The sequence below is a fragment of the Pinus tabuliformis genome, chromosome J (assembly GCF_031772625.1).
Source record: "Pinus tabuliformis cultivar Carrire ecotype Pingquan chromosome J, CPIR1, whole genome shotgun sequence".
NCBI lineage: Eukaryota > Viridiplantae > Streptophyta > Pinopsida > Pinales > Pinaceae > Pinus > Pinus tabuliformis.
This window is the reverse complement of record NC_142295.1, coordinates 1,049,271,970-1,049,293,487: the sequence shown is the minus strand read 5'-3', so window position 1 is coordinate 1,049,293,487 and position 21,518 is coordinate 1,049,271,970. Positions and strand designations below refer to the sequence as shown.

The 21,518-nt window shown below is 38.0% G+C and overlaps 1 pseudogene; it reads left to right on the top strand.

The window, feature by feature from the left end:
* The first annotated feature begins 19,347 nt into the window (after window positions 1-19,347).
* Window positions 19,348-19,978, top strand: LOC149230520 (alpha,alpha-trehalose-phosphate synthase [UDP-forming] 6 pseudogene; annotated as a pseudogene).
* The last annotated feature ends 1,540 nt before the right edge of the window (window positions 19,979-21,518 follow it).

Sequence of the window (21,518 nt, the reverse complement as noted above, 5' to 3'; positions counted from 1 at the left end):
GGAAAAGGACTACATGGGTAGCTTGGAAAACATTAGGGCATGGATCGTATCCTATTCATCTGGCCTAGATCGACGAGGAAGACTCTGGTCAAAGGGAAGTCAAACATAGAAACCTATGGCAAACAGAACTCTGTTTTGCACACGTTTCTCAGTGATGGGATCCGAAGCAGTTTCCTGAGGCCACGAACTTCATCTGCCACCTGCGCAAATAGAATCCAACAACCATTACCATAAGATTTATGTTTCCAAGCAACCAAGGACAAGAATTCCGCATACTTGCCTGTCTACGTGTTTTGCTGTAGCTTAATTCTCTCTTTAAAATAGTTGTATAATTTCCCTATAAATACCTGTGTGAAGAACATAGAACAAGTTAAGTTTTTTCTTATGTATTAAGTTCAGATTTCCGCTCTGTAGTTTGAAGAACTCATTCTCTGTTTTAATATAAAGACTCTGTTTCATGGATACTTGAAGCGTTATTGGAGTGTTGATTAAGTGCTTATAATCTGAGACCTTTGCAGAGGGCCCATACATTGGTCAAGGTTACATTTTATTTTTGTTTTGTCTTTCATAGTTAATTGTAAATTCACTGTGTTTTTCCATGATGTTTATAACCATTTTCTAACTCTGTTCATAATGCAGCTTGTGTTCACATAATAGCTCTTTTGTTTCATTACTTTCTAGTTTCTTATCAGTAGCTTGAAGTTGATGTTAGTAGCATAGAGTAATTTAGATTTGCTGATCATTAGTCTAGTTTCTTTCATCTGATGTTCATTAGTCTTTATATTTTTGAATGCCATTTCGATGTTAGTTTAATAACTCATGCTGTAAGTGAATATTTCCGAAAGCCCTTTCAGTTGATGGTTCATCTTAAAACTAAGTGGTGAAATATTTCATTTACGAATGAGTCTTTCTCTGCATTTTTATGTTTATTTTTTCTTAGAACAATGAAGTATGGAGTCCCTCAAAATGCTATCACAAGGAGGTAGTTCTCCCAAAATTGTATAGCAGAGCGATAAAGCATTTCATTTAGTTGTTATAGTAGATTAGTTGCAATTTCACTTTCAGTCTTAGTCTTTCATTTAATTTTGTTATAATTTCATTTTCAGTTTTAGAACAATGAAGTATTGAATCCCTCAAAATGCTATCACAAGGAGGTAGTTCTCCCAAAATTGTGTAGCAGAGTGACAAGACACTTCATTTAGTTTTTATGACAGATTAGTTGCAATTTCATTTTCAATCATAGTTTTTCATTTAGTTGCAATTCCATTTTTTAGTTGTTCATCAAGTTTTGATTCTGCAAATAAATTAGACAATAGTTGGAATCTTATTTTCAGTATTTCATTTTTGGTTCATCATAGATAGGTGCAATCTCATTTTCAGTTTAATATTAGCTCTCATTTCATTTCTTTAGATTCTTAGCAGCAGTAGATTTAAGATTTTGTTAAATACATTGCAGAACATTAGGAATTAAAATGATCAAACCCCCAAAACAACAGAAAACTCAAAAACAGTGAGGTAAGAAGGGTCATATAGCACAGATAGTGCACTACACTTCATCAGTTTATGATGCCTGGATTGATAATTTATGTAGAGAAATTTAGGACACTAAATTGACCAAACAACTTCCATTGCCGAAATGGACACCAGGTTCTTCTTGCGATCAGGTACATAAAAGAGATTTTTGTAAATGAATCGAGTTACCCTCATTCAATTGAGGGGTAACATTCACTACACCCTTTCCGAGATAAGTGGCATCGACTCCAAGTATAATCCCACAATTGTTTCCATCTCTACCAAATTAGAGAGAGCACCCTTCTATCCGATGAAGTGCCTTGAAGCACTACAATCAATGAGCCAGATTCCCAAATAGTTTGAAGGAGAGGGCCAATATAACATAACACTTTGTTATCTTATCAGAAACAACATTTGATTCTTCATACCCGGGGTTCCTTGCTTTCTTTGAAGAGTTGGTTGTTTCCTTGATGACCTGCATTACCTGTCATTCCTCTCATCGTTTGAAGATGTCCGTGGAATGTTTTTTATCATCATCAAGTGATGTGTCCCTACCTCGGGCACTCCTTCGCATAATGGCTGAATTTATTGGAAACAAGGCATCTGCCTTTCCTTCCACTCTTAGATCCAGACTTCCCAATGAAGTGATCTTTAGGTAGGCCATCAGAAGCTTCCACTGTGGCATTCCGATAATATTCTCTGCTTTGACTTCACCCTTGGTGAATTTGAAGAGGGATGAGGGATCTATTGATCCTTTTTTCCTTTCCCAATTGTCTTCGGTGATTTCTCTTTCACTCTTGCTTGGGCTTTGTCTTCACCTCAGCTCTGATACCATGTTAATTTTAGGTATGTTCTATGCTTAGAGCAATTTATTTCAATTTTCACAACTAGCTCAATATCTTTTCCAGATTAGCAATCACATCAACATTAAAGTAAATTGCAGATAGAACATAAACGTAGATCACAGAAGACAAGCCAAGACAAGAGGACATAAGATGTGGCGCTAGATAGGGACAAACCCCAATGTGGGGAAACCCTTGATCAATTCTTCTTATATGTTATTCAATAGTTCAGCAGAGAGAGAGAGTGAGAGAGAGAGAGAGATAGTATATATACAACAGAAGTCAACACTTTGACTTATCTAAGTAAGAGCATAGATCATCTCTAAGTAGATGACACATGAGGTAGCTGAACTCAGTTGAAGACATGTTGATTCAACTGATTCTCCCAGGTGACTCACTGACTCCATTACCATGCATTGTGATGTACCTCGTCATCACGCTCCACCTCAATGTGTTGCACCATGTTGCACCCATCATCACTATGCTGGACCTCATTACCATACTGTTGCACCTTCCTGTTCTGCAACATCTTGTTGTACCTTATCATATTGCTACATTCATCAGTGTTGCCTCATATTGTACCTCACTATACTGCATCATGTACCATTGTTGTCCCATGTGCCATTGTTGTACCAGGTTGCCACATTGTTATCCCATGTGGCATGTTGTACCATGTTACCATATTATTGTCCCATGTACTTGCAGCATCATTCTTGCCACTATGTGCTTACTTACCTTGCCCAATGTGCTTGCATGACCATGCTTGCCACCATGTGCTTGTTGTACCTTGCTTACTGTACTGTTGTCCCAATTGTGCCATGCCATAGTTGTTGTCCCAATTGTATTGCTGTTGTCTCATCATAGCTGTTGTCCCAATTGTGCCATGCCATAGTTGTTGTCCCAATTGTATTGATATTGTCTCATCACAGTTGTTGTCCCAATTGTTCCATGCCATAGTTGTTGTCCCATCTCCCTTTGCTACACCATGCGACCTTGCTGTCCTATCTTCCTTGCTGCCAACACACCATACAAACATTGTTGATTGTCACTACATTGCTGCTGTAATTTCTGGGACTGGTTAGGGCACACAATAGTCCCTAATCATCCTCAAATCTGTCCTAGAATTACCCTCATGAAATGCAGCCTATGCTAGTGTAAACCCTCTAGCTCCATGTTGAAGATGAGAGTATAACATGACCCCAAAGCAACCCACTTTGTCCCATGTATCTTTGTTGTATCTTACGTCCCACACATCAAACCCAAACAACCCTCCTCTACCTTGACCCTCTAGGAAGATATCTCGGCCCTCCTAACAGCAACTCGGCCTTCACATATGACCCTGAAACAACCTCCAAAAACCCACATTGTTTAGTCTTCCTTACTGCAGCTAGGGCATGATAGATCTACGTATTTGGGTAGCGTGAATAGGTCTTCTTCACCATGCTATGTCTCTCCTTTAGGCAATGTAGAGGGCAAGTTGGGCAGCATATAGAATCAAGGGTCTTCTCCCTTGGACTACGGCTAGATCATCCACTTTAGGACTGCGGCTAGGGCATCCTTTAGGACTGCAACTAGGGCACCCTCTCCTAGATTTCTCTTCCACTAAAACCCAAAGCTAGTGGAGAGAAAATCAAGAGAGAAGTGTGTGGAAATCACTCTCAAGTCATCTCCTTTTATACTAAAACATTAAGCACATATGGGGGTTATTTGGTTGCTGGCCGACCTTGATGAATTGTCTTATAACACAAATAAATTCATAACTCCATGAATACTTATCAGAATCGGATGATCTTTAGATCAATCCTACACCTCTCAGTGATAGGGATCCAAGAAAAATATCAGCTACCATAAATAAGATGACCCACATGGAGTTTGGCCCTGGTTGCCAATTTTAACAAGCTTCCAAACTCGCCATTCAAGAAATGAACGTAAAGGTTTTGCCTCTTCCTTCTACCTCTGTTTTTATTTTGACCCTCTTTGGATTTACGAGGCATTGAGTTTAAACCCATGTATTTGTTTTGGTAAGATTGTGAAATATATGGACTAAACGAGTTGTTGGAAGAAGGTTGCAAAACAAAGGAACGACTTCAGCTGCAACTTCACTGGAATGGGCCAAACGATGGAACAACTTCAGCTCCAGCTTCAACATGAACAAGCCAAATGATTGGATGTGGTGCTCTCCTTCTCTCAATGGAGCCATCCGGGTCAATCCCTGGAACATAAAAGTTGTTGTTAATGCCATGAATGTATCCCTTACAATTCTTGAGGTTGAGCAACAACTACGACATGAAAAACATTACAAGAACGTGAGCACACATGGTGTAACTGATGTTATTCAAGCTTGCCAAAGAGAATGGATGGCAACGATGTGCAAGCTGCAAACATATTATTGAAAGAAATTTGGGATGTGTCACATGACTTGTAGTTCAACAACCCGGTACAATAGATTCGTAGTCAATAAATATAATTAGGGATGTTGTGAATTATGTTTTGATATATATAATTGTTTCTAAAAAAAAAAAATTGGATGGTCCTCATCCTAATATAACTTAATTGTTGCAGTTGAGAAACCTAACATGTTACAATCTAAAAAGTTCAGATTACCAGCCTTTTCCTTAGGTTATGGTGTCATATGATAGAAGTTACAAGTCAAGTGTTTTTATTATTAATAATAATAATTTAAATTTAGGTTCAGGATGGAGTTAAATATCAAAGTAGTTAATAATTATGAAATTTATAAATGAAATTTTGTTCTTTTCAATTTGTAATATAAGAGATTTCATTTTACACAGTAATTTGATTACTAAAATCCAAAGGAAAAACCTGCTTCTAAATTATTTATTATTTATATACCTTCTAATTAAATACCCACGATGTTAAAGATTTATCATTTTAGTAAAATTGTCATTACATTTGTTGTTCATTACAGGAAATTGAAGGGGAATGTAAAAGAATTATCATTTTAGTAAAATTTTCATTCCATTTGTTGTTCATTATAGGAAATTGAAGGGGGATTGTTTATGTAAGTGAAGTACATGGGGAATTGATAGTATTGTGGGCGGTGTTTCAGGTGTGGTTACCAGTTTTGTTATATATGGATCAACGTGGAAGGTAGATGGAACTTCCTACAATTGTTTTGGTTAGAGAACTAAGGGATTGTTGCATTTAGGGCTAGTAGAATGCCAAATTTTGAGAGCATATTGGCTCTACATATGCTTTACTAATACCCGTTGCACTTTTTTGTTTGTACGACTTTTTTTTTGAACGAAACGGGTATTTGGATTTATAGATACACTGTCCAGATTAAAGGTCGAAACCTTTTACAATAAAATTCAATTGCTACATCTCTTATTCCTATTTGTATTACAACACATTTTTTCATTCTTGCCTTTCTACTAATCTACAAAATTATGCTTTGACTAAATTTATAAATCCTTCAAAAAACACTGCCAAAAACTACATATTTGCAATTATTTAAATGTTAAAATATGGAATGAGGTTGTCATCTACTTCCTTCTTCTTTTTTGGGCACTTATCCACCTTCTCTGCTGTGTTACGCTCTATATCCACTACTAGATCATTGACAACAAGGGAAAATCCCAGTAAGGGAGTCCAATAGAGGTCCCCTATTGTCATAGTTGAATTCTCAACTGAAGGCGTGAGAGATTCCAGATTTTCTCGCACTTAATCCACCAGGAGGAGACTGAATTCTTCCATAATCAAGGAATGGGGCAATTTCCCATTGATACCCAATTGATGAGCAAGTTTCCTTGCGGCAGTGTTGTGCCCAGATTAACCATTTTGTTTGCTTTTTTTGTGCTCTTAGAACATGAAATAGTTCAATTTCTTCAAATGTTTCCAACTGATGGATGATTCGGCATTGTAGAGAGTCTCCAGGAGGATCCATGCAAAACTTTGCCTTGTTCAATTGTTGAATAACCAAGAGAGAGTCGCCTATGACTATCATTTTTTTTATTTCTCTTTCCATGGCCAATCTCAGGCCTTGGAAGAGAGCTAAAAACTTTGCTTCATTATTTGTAGAGACCCCAAGCCCCCATGCATATTTTATTTCTTCATCTTCATTGGGATTGATAAGCACCCCACCTCCTCCTGCATGTCCCAAATTTCCTTTCGATGCCCCATCGAAAAACAGGGAGAAGCTACAATTGCTCTTCCTCCAATTTTTTAATTCAAGATCATCCATCCACAACTTCAAGTTAGGACTGAAAATAGGCTTCAAACAACGATCAACTTGAGGGGAAGGGAGATCTAAGTTGCACCATTTCCTTTTTTCTTCTGGAATGATTAAGAGATCAGTTGGATCAAATCCCTTAGTTGTTATTGCCTCTGCTACTAACTGCTTTGATTTGGAAGTTGTGACACTGGATTTAACATCTTTATTCTAGAAAATTTCCTGATTATGAGTTATCCAGATTAGCTAGCAAATATATTAGGGTAGGATGCTCCAATACCAAGCAATTGCTGCTTCTTTTGAGCACTTCCATGGGATTTTCTAAATCCAGGTTGTATACATTGCTTCCCAAGACATAGGGAAAGCATCCATCTCAATTACTTCGCTGAAAATTTCCTTCCAAACAGAATGAGCGTAATTGCAGTTCTTGAATAGATGATAAATTGTCTCTTCCTTCTCTTTGCACAGGACGCATCTGGATGGTCCTTGAATTTTTCTTTTCTTTAAATTTTCTGCTGAGGATTTTCCCCAGAACAAGATCCCAACAGAAAATGTTTACCTTGGGCAATCCATCAATGTTCCAGATAGATTTCCACATTCCCACAGAAGACAGATTCCCACGATTGTGAAGCAACACTTCATATCCTCTTTTAACTGAGTATGAGAGATTATTGGTGGTCATCCAAACTCTTTCATCTACTAGTTTTGTGTTGATAGGAGCACACCCTTTTAAAGCATGAATCATCAAACTCCATTCAATCAATAGATGTTCTGGAACAACTGGACATATCCAACCTCTCCAATGGCCATTATCATCCCAGGATGAAAGGTCAGCAATATAAACTAACTGATGGGCTTTCATCCATTCTTCCAATTCATACATTTTGGGGTTTTCATTCAAAATCTCTTTCATATGTGAATGATCTTTCCATAACTGAATCCTTTTCCCATTTCCGGATTTCCATCCTAGATGGTAAAGAATTAGGGGGGCGACTCCCTTGCAAAGCTTCCAAATCTTTGATCCCTTCTCATTCCAATTTTCACTTTCAGGTCTCAAGAGTTTGCTTTTGTGAAAGTACTTTATGAGGATGGATGACTTCCACCATTTAGAGGTAGGATAGATCAACCTCCAAATGATCTTGGAACCCATTTCTATGTTCATTAATTTGGGGTCCTTGACACCTAAGCCCCCACAGAGGATGGGAAGCCTGACTGTCTACCAATTGACAAGATGAAATTTATTTTCATTGGACTTACCTCCTTGCCATAAAAAATTTCTAAAAAGGCCCCCAATTTTGGATAGAACCACTTTAGGAGCTAAAAGTGCCATGCCAAAATAGAGAGGAAGGGCAGAAAGCACTGCTTTAATGAGGACAACTTTCCTAGCAACGTTAATCCATTGTGTTCCCCAATTCAATTTTTTTTTTTGGATCACGATTTCCCAATCATCACTATGATCTGCTCCGGTGGATATTGGCAGTACAATATATTTAAATTATTTCCATTCATTGCAGACCAAGAAGGAAAGATCCCTTGTGATTTCAGTCAAGATTTATTCATTGTTGTTCCAGCCATAGATGTGGCACTTCTCCTTGTTAAGCTTCCCTCTGGATAACTCATGATAACTACACATTATCTTTTGGAATCGACTTGCAACAATTTTAGAGGCCCCTCCCAATAACAAGGTGTCGTCTACAAAGAGAGAATGGTTTACATTTTTGACATTTCAAGCAATGCATAGCCCAACTAATTTTCCTTCCAGCCTGGCCCTTTCCAAATTTATGCTAAAAGGTTCTACCAGGATGATATATAACAAGGGAGACATGGGGCAACCTTGCCTCAATCCTCTCGTTGCTTTGAAAAATCCCACAGGTCTTCCATTCACCAATGGGGCTATCTAGGGGGAGCTTATACAGGCTGCAATCCAACGAATTACCTTCTCATTGAAGCCCATTTTCCTCATAGTTTTGAATAGGAAGATGTGCCTCACTCTATCAAAGGAATTCACCATGTCCAGCTTTATTACCATACCTACTTCTCATGATTATTTGCTAGAATGGATAGCCTCCTGCACTAAAATTATGTTGTCTACTATTTGTCTCTTCTCCATGAATCCCCCTTGGTTTTTAAAGATCAAAGAGGGAAGAATTTTTTTGAGCCTGGATGCAATAATTTTCTAGATTATCTTATATGAAGAGTTGCACAAAGAAATAGGACGGTATCTAGAAAATCTTACCAGATTAGATTCTTTTGGGATGAGGGCAAGGAAGGAGGAGTTTGTTCCCCCTCCTAATCTTTCCTTTGATCTGGAGTTATTAACCATGTAGAGAAGATCCATTTTAATCAGGCTCCACATTGCCCTGTAGAAGCATATTGAGAAACCATCGGGACCAGGTGCTTTATCTGGAGCTAGACCCCAAACCGCCTCAACCAACTCTTCTTCACTTACCTTTCTTACCATCCAATGGTTATCCTCCATCGAAAGGGATGCTTCAATTGGATTCAAAAATTCAACAACCTTCTCCTCATCCAAACCTCCTTCTTCCTAATATAGGCTACAAAAGTGTCTATAAGCCTCTTACTTGATACTCTCCATGGAAGAAATTTTATCTTTTTCTTCCGGGGTAATTTCTTTAACCCTATTATGGGCTTCTCTAAATTTCGCCATTCTATGGAAGTAAGTTGTGTTTTGATCTCCCTCCTTTAGCCAGAGACTTCGGGATTTCAACCTCCATAATTGTTCTTCCTTTCTACCTTCAACAAAGATTTCTTTTGTAAGGGTCACTTCTGCTTCTAAATGGTTTGGAGTTACCTCCTCTTTTTCCATTTGTCACTAATGAGCTTCTAATCTCTTTTGTAACTCTTGTCTCTTCCACCTTGGAGGTTGATATTTTGTTTTTAACCAATTTCTTAAATCCCTTTTTACAACCTTCACTTTGTTTTCCCAAACATAAGAGGGTGAACCGGAGATCGACCTTTTCCAGGCCTGAGCAATCAGCTCCAAAACCCCTTCTTCTTTCAGCCAATCTGGGTTAAATTTGAAAGGTATTGGTCCAAAATTCTCGAGAGGGGATAAATTTATCGCAATTGGTTTGTGGTCTGGCTCTCCTTGTGCTATAATAGAAGTGTTGCACTCCATACCTTTATCCAACCAACAACTGTGGATCAAGAACCGATCAAGACGAGCAACAATGTGACTATTTCCGTTGCGTTTGTTTGACCAAGTAAATTTTCTGATCTTTGGTGGAAAATCCACTAAGTCCCACTCCAACATTAAATCTTCCATCTGCTCTCGAAAAGGATCCCTAACAGGGCATCCTCCTCTTTTCTCCGCGACCTTTAAAACTATGTTGAAATATCCTCCCAGAACATAGTTTTCAGGCCCAAAATTCTCCCTTATTCTTCCTAGGGAGTTCCAGAATTCTAATTTCCCCCCATATATAACAGGTTTGTAGACACATACCAATGGAGCTCTCCCTCCACTGCTTTTTTTCCAACAAAATTGCGATCTAGTGTTGCGAGCTAAGACTGTCCATGATCCAAGTGGCTCCAGAGGTGCTCAGAAGTCAAAGAGGGCACAAAATAGCTCAAAAATCAAAGTTCTCGAACTTCACCTAAACTAGGACCAGATCATTGTTCTTGTTATCCTGATTCCAATAACGCAAATGACACTCAAATCCGAGTTCTTATGCTCAAGATATTCACTGTCAAAGTTTTGGTCAAACTTGGCCAAGTGGTAGTCACTAACGAGGCAACAATTTGGCAAAGGATCGGCGCATGGAATCCACCGATCGAAAAGGGAAAATAAATTTCCTACTTAATTTGTCCAGTGACTAACCAATGGGTTTCTAACCAAGGCCCATTGGTGGTTGACCTATTGGCAGCAGCCCCACAACCCATTACATAACGTGCACTCCAACAAAAAATGGTTACATTATATGCATTAAACACCAAACGACAATGTCATTCCAACGGTTAACAAGCCACCGAAAGAAATAGTTCAACGGTTATCTAATTAAAAACAATATTCCAAGCGACAATTGGGGAGGGCCACAGGGTTGGAACCTGGGTCTCCCACACCCCAATTAGCCGCAAACCAACTAAGCCAATGGACTATGTTGGTTAGTCCACCTGAGTTTTTAATAAAAGGCAACACTTATTCACTTGTTGGGGGCCAACGGAGGGAAAGCGTCGAGCGGAGGAGCCACACGACAGACCTAGGTGTGGGCACAGTTATTGAGGCGGGTATATTCTAGGGGAACATTCCTTGGAGGATTTCACAAAATATTCCTTGATGCAGTGAGGAATCTGAAAGATTCCCTCAAGAGTGTTTTTTCACAGTGACAAAAACATGTTAACTTTATACTAAAAAAAATAGAATTTCGCAGGGAACACGATGATGTGGTATGTTTCCTCATCCGAGAAGCGGAAATTTAGGTGTCCAACAACAAGGAATCTTTGGAGAATCTTGTGGAATCTAAAATATTCCCTTGGAGGCTGATTTTTTACAGAGGTAGAATGATGCCAACTTTATAGTCATTTTTCACAAAATTTCGCAGGGAGCGAAGTATTGTGCTTAGAATCTTCGTCTGATCAACGAATTTTTTGGCCATCTTTAGGAAAAAATCTTTGGGGGAATCTTCGAGATTCCCGAGGGTCCAGAATTTGACAGTGTCAGAAAGGGGCAAAGTTTATAGTCGTTTGACACAATTTCGCGCCACGAATTCAACGATGCAGTCCATTTCGTCAGTTGAGCTTTGAATTTTCTGGCCATCCACGAAAGTGGAGGTAAATGATGCAGTGATGCCATGTATTTCTTCTTATCTGTTGAGATGATGTTTTGTTGTTGAGATCCTTGTTATCATTATGTTGAGGGATACGTGTATGCCACGTCATGTGAGAATTTATTAACTTCTCATGCTGAAGGAGGGCTCATTTGAGTGAGAATTCCTATAGGGAGAACGTCTTGTGGAGAGACATGGCAATCTGGTTTAGGGAATTTATCCTTGTAATGACAAAGAATGTACTATGTACTCATCATCATCTTTACCATTCAATGAAGCAGCCTCCCCACTCTTGACACTGGGCCCGAAGACATAACCCACACTGGGTGAACTTCGTTATCAATGCGTTTGTGCCTTGATTTGATGGTTGTCGTTATGTTTCATATTCCTTAAAACATGCAGATGTGGTTGTTTTATACTCTTTCATATGCAATTCTGCTAACATCACATAAGTAAAAGATCTTGGTTAATTCTGGTAGCTGAAGAGATCCAGATCAAGTTTGGTATCAGAGCGGTCTTCTTGCTGATGTGAATTGCAAGTGTGAATGATTGAACGTGCAACAAGAAGGAAAATGGAGAACAATAAAGATCTCTATGAGGACCTCCTCAAGATGGCACACATGGTGGACATAATGTATGCAAATTATGAGGAGAAGATGGCAAGAGAGGAATGAGAGAAAGAAAGAGTAGAGGACGATGCTCCATCTACCCCCTCGAGTGAATAGTCTTCTTCTTCATCATATTTTCATCATTCAAATTGAGAGATCAATTAGAGCCTTCAAGCAGAGAATTCTAAATTGAGGAGACTTCTACGAGAAGAAAAAGAGGAGAAGCAGAGACTGCAACTTTAGTTACGAGCCACGAAAGAGGCCTTGGAAAAATTGAAACGCAACGAAGGCTTAGCGAAGCCATCACAACCCTGCTTCAGAATCGACAACTGAGGTAAATAGTTTTGATCATTCTTCAATTTCATTTTCACATGATGTTATTTATGTTGGAAACATGGAGGTACCCATTTCAGGAACTGGCATGAGACTCCTTACCAAGATGGGGTATAAAGGAGGAGGACTTGGTGTTAATGGCCAAGGAATGACTCAGCCATTGGAGGTTGTACAAAGACCTTGATTTACAGGTTTGGGATACACTGAAGGAGAGTGTTCAAAGGTAGCAGAATCTTTTGAGACATTGTCAAAGCCATCGAAGAAAGAGGATGATTGGAACACATCACAATACTTCCATGATAGTGCATAGGAAGAGCTTAGGCAAGCTCTCATCGCCAGGGTTGCACCAGAGACAATCAAGAGAGGTATAAAAAGTCTCAGTATTCTAAAGTTCATTTTGATTACAAGCATGTTAATGATGAACATAAATCATGGCATAGAAAACCATGTAGTTTTTGTGGTTTTCATAACCATGTGGTTTCTGAGTGTTGGGAGAGAATGGCAGCAAGAAAGAGGATGAGGCATGGAAGGCCTTCTCCAAATCAGGGAAGGAAGAAGGTTAAGAAGGTTTGGAGGAAGAAGAATTTTTGCAATCATTGCAACAGAGGTGGACATCAAAGACCCACGTGTTGGAGGCTCCATCCAGAGCAACGTCTCAAGGACAAAGCACCCATGCAGGAACAAGTTGGAAAAGTTGTTCAACAACCAAATTAGCTCAAGGATAATGACACATTCACTTTGATGAGTGAAAGATGGTTTTACTAGATATAGTAGCTTGCAATGGCCGCATTTTGTAAATCGTGTGTTGCAATTTAAATTGTAAAAGTGATGATCTGTTTTCCATCTCTTATTAAAGCAACGATGATGTTTTGGCTTTTTTATTGATAGTTGGGGTATTGGATTCTATTATGATGTAAACTTGACCAAAGAGTGTGTCTTATAAACTCTTGGCAAGTAAGGGATGCTTGAGTCATGGTTGGTCATGTAATTGAGCATGCAATTTGTAAATATGTACTACAGGTTTGCAGGGGATGCAAGTCGACTCATTACTTATGGCTTCAAAGAACAAGGGTGAAGGAGAAGGAAGTGTGGCAGGTCAAGATACTTGTGGTGCAAACAATGTAACACAACAATTGCAGATTATGTTCATGATTTTGGAGGACCAAAAGCTCTCGGCGGGGAGGAATGATCTAGGTGGCTCTAGAGATGCTCAGAAGTCGAAGAGGGCTTAGAATAGCTCAAAAATCAAAGTTCTCGGATTTCACCCAAACTAAGACCAGATCGTAGTGCTCGTCATCTTGATTCCAACAACGTGAATGATACTCAAACTTGAGTTTGTATGCTCAAGATATTCGCGGTCAAAGTTTTGGTCAAACTTAGCCAAGTGGCAGTCACTAACGAGGCAATCAATTTGGCAAAGGGTCGGCACACGAAATCCAGTCGAAATATTTAAGCCATTATTGTTAAAAATAAAATAAAATAATAATAATATGGGCGAGTTGGTCGGCGGTCAAAGCCGGTCAACCGAACTCCAACCCCAACCGCATATTATATTAATACAATTGGGCAACAACCATACCAAGGAGGCATCGCATAAGCCGGGGCTGATCAGTGTCAAACCCATGCCAGGAGGTGGGCCGGCCCAGCAGCAGCGGCCCCACAACCCATTACACAACGCGCACTCCAACAAAAAACAATTACGTTATATGCATTAAACACCAAACGACAAATGTTATTCCAACGATTAACTGGCCACCAAAAGAAACAATTTAACGGTTATGTAATTAAGAAACAATACACCAAGTAACAAGTCGGGAGGGCCGCGTGGTTGGAACTTGGGTCTCCCACACCCCAATTAGCTGCCCAACCAACTAAACCAACATACTATGTTGGTTAGTCCACCCAAGTTTTTAATAAAAGGCAACACTTATTCATTCGCCAGGGACCAATGGAGGGAGAGCGCTAAGCAAAGGAGCCACATGACGGACCCACTTGTGGGCATAGTTACGAAGGTGAGTATATTCTAGGATAATATTCCCTATAATATTCCACAAAATATTCCCTGACGCACTGACGAATCTGAAGGATTCCCTCGAGGGTGTTTTTCACAATGACAGAAACATGTCAACTTTATACTCAAAAGAGCAGGGAACGCGATGGTGTGGTTCATTTCCTCATCTGAGTATCGGAAATTTAGGCATCCAACAACAAAGAATCTTTGCAGAATCTAAAAGATTCCCTTGGAGGCTGATTTTTTATAGAGGAAAAATGATTCCAACTTTATAGTCATTTTTCACACAATTTCGCAGGGAGTGCAGTGATGTGCTTAGAATCTTCATCTGTGCAGCGGATTTTTTGGCCATCTTCAGGAAGGAATCTTTAGGAGAACCTTCAAGGTTCCCGAGGGTTTAGAATTTGGCGGTGTTAGGAGGGGGAAAAGTTTATAGTCATTTGACACGATTTCGTGCTACGATTTCAATGGTGTAGTCCATTCTATGAGCTGAGCTTTGCATTTTCCAGCGATACCCGAAAGTGGAGGTAAATGATGCAGTGATGCCATGTATTTCTTATGATTTGCTGAGATGATGTTTTGTTATAGCATGTATGTTTCCATAGGCAGTGACATATTGTTGTTGAGAACTTTTGGCATCCTATTTGCATTGGTTGAAGATCCCAACTTTTTGGGTGAACACTTCACCCATCTTCAAGGGCAGGAAGAAAACTAATGATAGGAAGAGTGCTTGACCAGAATATATAGAGAATGGAGTGAAGAATTAGCCATTAGAGATAGTAAGATTAAATGACCGTTGCATGATAATTTTTACTAAACCATAGAGAGAGAAATTATTGAATTAAAGATTTAGTTTTATATTTAATATAATTCCTTAATAAATCAAAATCACAGAAATATAAATAATTGAAAGGATTGAAATGAAACTTAAAAATTATTTTTGATTGGTCAAAATTCAAAAAGGTAACTGAAATTTATAATTAAATATTATTTATTGATTATGTCAAAGGCCTAATTATAAGAAATAAATTAAATTGGAATGAAATTGGTCATAAGGTCAACATTTGGAAATTATAAAAATGAATAAAATACCCTAAAGAGATTATAAATTTATTTTAATTGGTCAAAAATTCTAAAAAGAGGGGTGGGACAAACATAAAAATTAAAATTAAAAATATTTTATTTTATTTTATTTTATAAATTAGACATGATTACTTATAAGATTAAAGGACATATTATTAATGAGAGGAAAATTTATGGAACTAAATCAAATGTGTAATTACAATATATAAATGTAAAAATGGAGAAAAGAAAAAGACAAAAGGTACAAAAGGTTAACAATGGTTAAAAAAATAAAAATATTAATATTATTATATACCCTAACTTTACTAATTATGTTAAAATGGATAAATTGGAAAGGTAATTGATAATCCAATTAAATTAGTAAATAATATTATGAGGAAAAGAATTGAGAATAATTCAAGGAGGATGGGAAAGGAGGGGGGTGGGTGAAAGGGGTAGGAAATTAAAGAGGTGTGGCTGGGGGGGGGAGGCGTGGTTAGGATGGGGGGAAATTTAAAAGAGGGAAAGGGTTAAGATGATAAGAAATGGATGGTGAGTTTCTAGGATTGGCTTAACTAATATCCATCATCCCGGTTAAAAGTTGCATGAGGTTTTTCTAGGGTTGAAGAAGTTTTTGTTATTATTTTCAGACATGATCTTCGATAAATGATCGGTAACCCCTTGAATGTAAGGAAGGGTTACTTTGGCTAAGGGAGTGGGATAGGGATGGTTTTTGGTATGGGAATGGAAACTAGAAAGGAAGGCTTTGTTAATCTGGGCAGAGGAGTACCCATTGGATTTAAGAGCTTTGGAGAGATGGGATTTTTCTTTGGGAAAGGATTGGGAGGAGGAAATTTGAATGGCTCAGGTGACAAGGGTTTTGAGGACAACATATTTTTGAGTGGGATGGTGGTGGGATTTTGCATGAAGGTACCTATCAATATGAGTCTTCTTTCAATAGAATTGGTGAGTTAGGGAACCATCAGGGAGGCAAGAAACAAGGACGTCTAGAAAGGGAAGGGAGTGGTTCCCTTCAAGCTCCATAGTGAATTGGATTTGGGGGGTGATGTTATTAAGATGAAAAAGAAAGGATTGGAGCGCAAGTAAACCATGGGACCAAATGACAAAGGTGTCATCAACAAAGCGCTTCCAACATTGTTGAGATCCTTGTTATCATTATGTTGAGGGATAATTGTATGCCACGTCATGTGAGAATTTATTATCTTGTCATGTTGAAGGAGGGCCCATTTGAGTGAGAGTTCCTATAGGGAGAACGTCTCATGGAGAGACATGCCACTCTGGTTGAGGGAATTTATCCTTGTAATGACAAAGAATGTACTATGTACTCATCATCATCTTGCAACATTCAATGAAGTAGCCTCCACACTCTTGACACCGGGCACAAAGACGTAACCCACATTAGGTGAACTCCGTTATCAATGTGTGTGTGTGCCTTGATTTGATGGTTGTCGTTATGTTTCGTCTTCCTTAAAACATGCACATGTGGTTGTTTTATACTCTTTCATATGCAATTCTGCTAACATCACAAAAGTAAAATATCTTGGTTAATTCCAGTAGCTGAAGAGATCTAAATCAGTCCATTGGTTTAAATTTTGTGTCATCCCAGAATACTCTCAATCCTCCTAATGCACCCTTTGAATCAAGAGAAATTCCATAACTATTTTTCCAAAAAAATTATGGATTCAATTGATATTACAGCCTCAAGTTTTGTGTCCTGCAACAATACAACCGAAGGCTTTTCCTTTCCAATCATATTTTTTAGAGCAAGGAGTTTTTGGGGACCTCCCATTCCTCTTAAATTCCAAGATAAAACTATCATTTCAAAGAGGGAGTTTTGAAAGACACTCCACCTTCTTTTTGCCCATCTGCACCTTTCGTTGTTTTTTCCTTAAGGATTTCTGGGATCACAGATTGATTCCCAAGCTTTTTATTTTGCTCAGCCTCCCTTTCTCTCACTGTTTTCTTTGGCAGTCTTCCTTGGTGCTTTTTTTATTGCTTTCTATTTCAAGACTACTTCCTTCATCAACCCAACTCAACGATTGAGTTTTAGTTCAAGTTGAGACCCCTGCTGGAATGTTGGATTCGACTTGTGCTCTGTCTTGCGGCATGTCCAGATCTTGAATAGGGTCTTGAGAAGTTGCTTCCTCTTCAATCTGCTGATTTTTATTCTCCTCTTCCCCCACCTCATTTCCTTGGTTCTCATTTGGTTCAAGTTCTTGGCCATTTGTTTCAGGTTCTATGCCCTCATTCCCTTCATGATTCTGGAGTATTTCGAAGAAGTTTTCGGACGTTGTTGTCCCACTCTTTCCCTTACTACTTTTCTCTTTGTTGGTCCCTACTTTTTTCTTGTTTCCACCCTTCTTTTGAGTGTGCCATTGATCCACTTGCTCATCCAATGCATTTTTAGAAGGAGCCTTTTTACAATCCCTTGCAAAGTGCCCATACTCATGGAAGTATCGACATTTGAAAGGGATTTGTTCGTAATCCAGCGACTGACAATGGATCCAATCCCCCAGAGTTAAGTTGATCTCTGATGGCAGGCATTTTTCAAGGTCAACCTCCACACATATTTTTGCACATGCAAACTGTGATCCTTTTGGTTCTGCCCGGTCAATATATTTTTCAACTTCGTTGCCTATTGCCCTTATGCATTCATTGCTCCAACAAGATAAGGGGAGTTTGGGCAGTTCTACCCATACAGGGATAGCAGTTGGGGTGTCTTCATTTGGATTAAATTCCAGAGTCCATTTATTGAGATACATCCCCCTATTTCCAAAGAAGTAAGGTCTGTTTCTGAATATAATGTCTCTATCTTCTTTGTTTTCAAATAGGAAGGCAAAAAAGCCATTACCAACAACATATAACTTGATATTACCAGTCATGATTGACCTCCAGGTTTTTTCGATCCATACCTCCATTGATTTTGGGGATGGCCACATCCTAGTGAACTTCCCTATGAGGGCACGCTCCGAGAAGGCGACAAAGGTTCTCCTTGCTCCCAAAGGCAACTCTACCGAAGGGATGTCTTTAGATTTCTTTACAAACTTTGCATTCAGTTCTCTTTTCTGTGGTCATTTTTCAATAGTTGAAACCAAATCTTGAAACTTAGAGTTATCATAATTTTGGGGAGGAGGAGCTACCCCTTGTAGCAGCCATGGCTGCTGACAGGGTCACGACCAAGGGATGAGCTTAGTTCACGTGTGCTTGGGATTTCAAAACTAGAGTGACTGTATGACTTTTTACCAAGTAGCCTTTCTTAGTTTTTTTTTCAAAGTAGTCCTATTGTTGCAAAGTATCCCTAGTTTTCTTAGGAAAACTCAAGGGAAAACTATGGTTCTTTGTCAAGTTGATGATGCTAAAAAATATATAGCCATTTTAGAAGACAAATTGTAATGTGGAGATTATTACATGGTCGACTAGGAGTATGATTAAAAAACATGGAAAGATTTCTAATACAAAAATTATTATATAACTAAGAAGTATGATCAAAACAATGCTAAATCTAGAAATGTTTTTATGTTTTTTTATAAAATTTTAAAATAAATGGTATTTTTTTAATAGTTTTTATTTAAGAAGCTTTCGACGGAACATATTGTCTCTGCATAAAAGAGAACCTACATCGGGGCAATTTTGTTGGATATGTTGGTACTATGATGTCTCAAACTTCTATCAACAAGACACCAAGTCCACAAGTAATATATGCTGTAAATAGATTATGCAATGGCCTTAAAAATGTTGTCTTTATTGTGAGTGGAAGAGGTCAAAAATCTATCAGTGAATGGTTTTCACCTTGCCATAAGTTAAGAATTGTAGCAGAGGCAATCTCTTGACACTTATTTTCTCATGTTTTTTTATCATCTTCTAAGTTATCATGAATTATCTCTTATAAATTTTTGTATGGTTCAGGGGGAGCCAAGATTCTGAATGGGAAACAATGCTTCCCACTGCAGACTCTGACTGGAAGAAAACATCAAATCTTGTTATGAAATAATACACTGAGACTATTGATAGTTCTGCCATAGAAACTAAAGAAAGTGCTTTGGGTTGGCATCATCATTGATGTTCATCTGGATTTTGGATTATGCCAATCAAAGGAGCTTTTAGATCATCTTGAAAGTGTGCTTGCAAATCCTGTGGAGGTCAAAAGTGGCCAACATAGTGTTTAAGTTAAACCACAACTACGGAAAGTACTTATATTCCCAGTTAACATGAATTTGTGCAAAGGAGGCTTTATATTTCCTTTTACTAATATGTGAGCATGAGAAATTTCTCAGTTGGTTTCTTGTGAAGTAGGTTTTAGTATTTAAATACATTTGATTTTGAATTTACAGGGTGTTATTAAGGGTTTGGTAGGACAACAACTTTTGTCAACAATCGTTGAAAGAGGATAGCCACCAGATTTTGTTTTGTGCATAGGAGATGACAAATCTGTTGAAGATATGTTTGAGAGTATTGCAAGTGCAATGGTGCAACCATTTATGGCCTCTATAGTTGAAGTGTTTGCTTGTATTGTTTACCATAAAAAAAGTAAAGAAAAGTATTATTTAGATGAAACCGTGGAGGTCATGAAAATGATCTAGGGTCTCGCTGCAGGTTCTGATGTAACAACCTAATGTCTATCTACTCAAATTTCTTTTGAGATCCTCCTTTGAATGGGTAGCCAAACATTATCTTTTCTATCAAGTCTTTTAGTTCTAGTTGCGCCTTTAAATTGATATCCAAGGAGCATGAAAAAAATCAATATTTTCAAACAATTTTGTGGTTTTGTAGCTATTTTTTGGCTACAACTAATTGAGCTTGTTACGTTAAATGAACTTTTCAACATGGAAAAGTAACCCTCCAAGCTTAGAAAACAACTTTGATTAGACTCAAATTTTACTTGCTCTGTGTTTGAATGGTTCTTTGTAATTATTTTTACTTGGAGGAATCATGATGTGATATTAGTTTTCAAAGATCATGTTTCAATTATCTTAGTCAATATTTCATCTACTTCATCTCAATATACTCCAGCCTCAGTAGACAAGTATCAATTTTTGTATTAGTCTCAATAGACCCCAGCCTTAGTCGACAAGTATCAACAATTTTTTTCATCTGAAATAGCCATGTTTATTGGTGAGGCATCTAGTATGGAAGGAAGTAGTGGACAATTAATGATAAGGGAGATTATTAGGATGGATTACATGAAGAGCATTTTCCACAGTTAAAGTCTGCGTGATTAAAAAAAAACAGGACAACCTGCTAGAAACAAGCTTATCTCGCAAGAATCTTGTTATAAATCACCCATATCCTTGTTGAAATAATCTTGTTATATATTCTCCACGTATCAACCAAAATTCTCTTCATCTCCTCGCCTCCACATATTTATTCAATGCTTCTTCTATTATTTTCTCTTCTTATGGACCATTCATGATTGTCATTGCTTCTCCCAATCACCTTCCAAGAACCACTACATCCTCAAGTGAAGGACAACCACCTTGCTTAAGCCTAGAGTCATAGGATGCATTGCATCCCCTGCAACATACGCATTTCCCTTACATAATTTTCCAAATAACACTGCCCATGGCCACCTCAAGCTAATTGGAATTGATATTAAAGTGTATATTTGAGATTTGTTTACTACGTCCAGAACCTCCTCTTGATAATCTCTAAGGATTTCCAATGCTTTTTACAATATACACGTTACATCACGTCCAATATCTGAATTTGCAACACATCTAATTAATTATGACTTATAATTTTCCCATTTGCTTTCAAATAGTTCACATGGCTTGTGACTACGATGTGATGATGACCATGTCATGCTAATAAATTCAAAGGCAATGTAGTTGTTGAAAATTATATGAAAGGAATATAATAGAATCTATTAGTAATTTATTAAAATCTACTTTTAAGATTGGTGATTATATCAAATGTTGACAAGAGTATTATACCACAAGGAAGTGAAGTCCGGGATATGAACTAGTAAACATACTTCTCATTACATGGAGCAACACATGCCCGCAAATGTTCTCCCATAAATTGCAACATCTTTGGCCTAAATTTATTTCATGTCATTTTAAAAAACCCCAAAGAAATTGAACTCCTCTGCTATGTACCTTATGCCTGCAAGGATTATCATTGTTCAGGGACATTTATGTTAGTGTAATTTCTTTC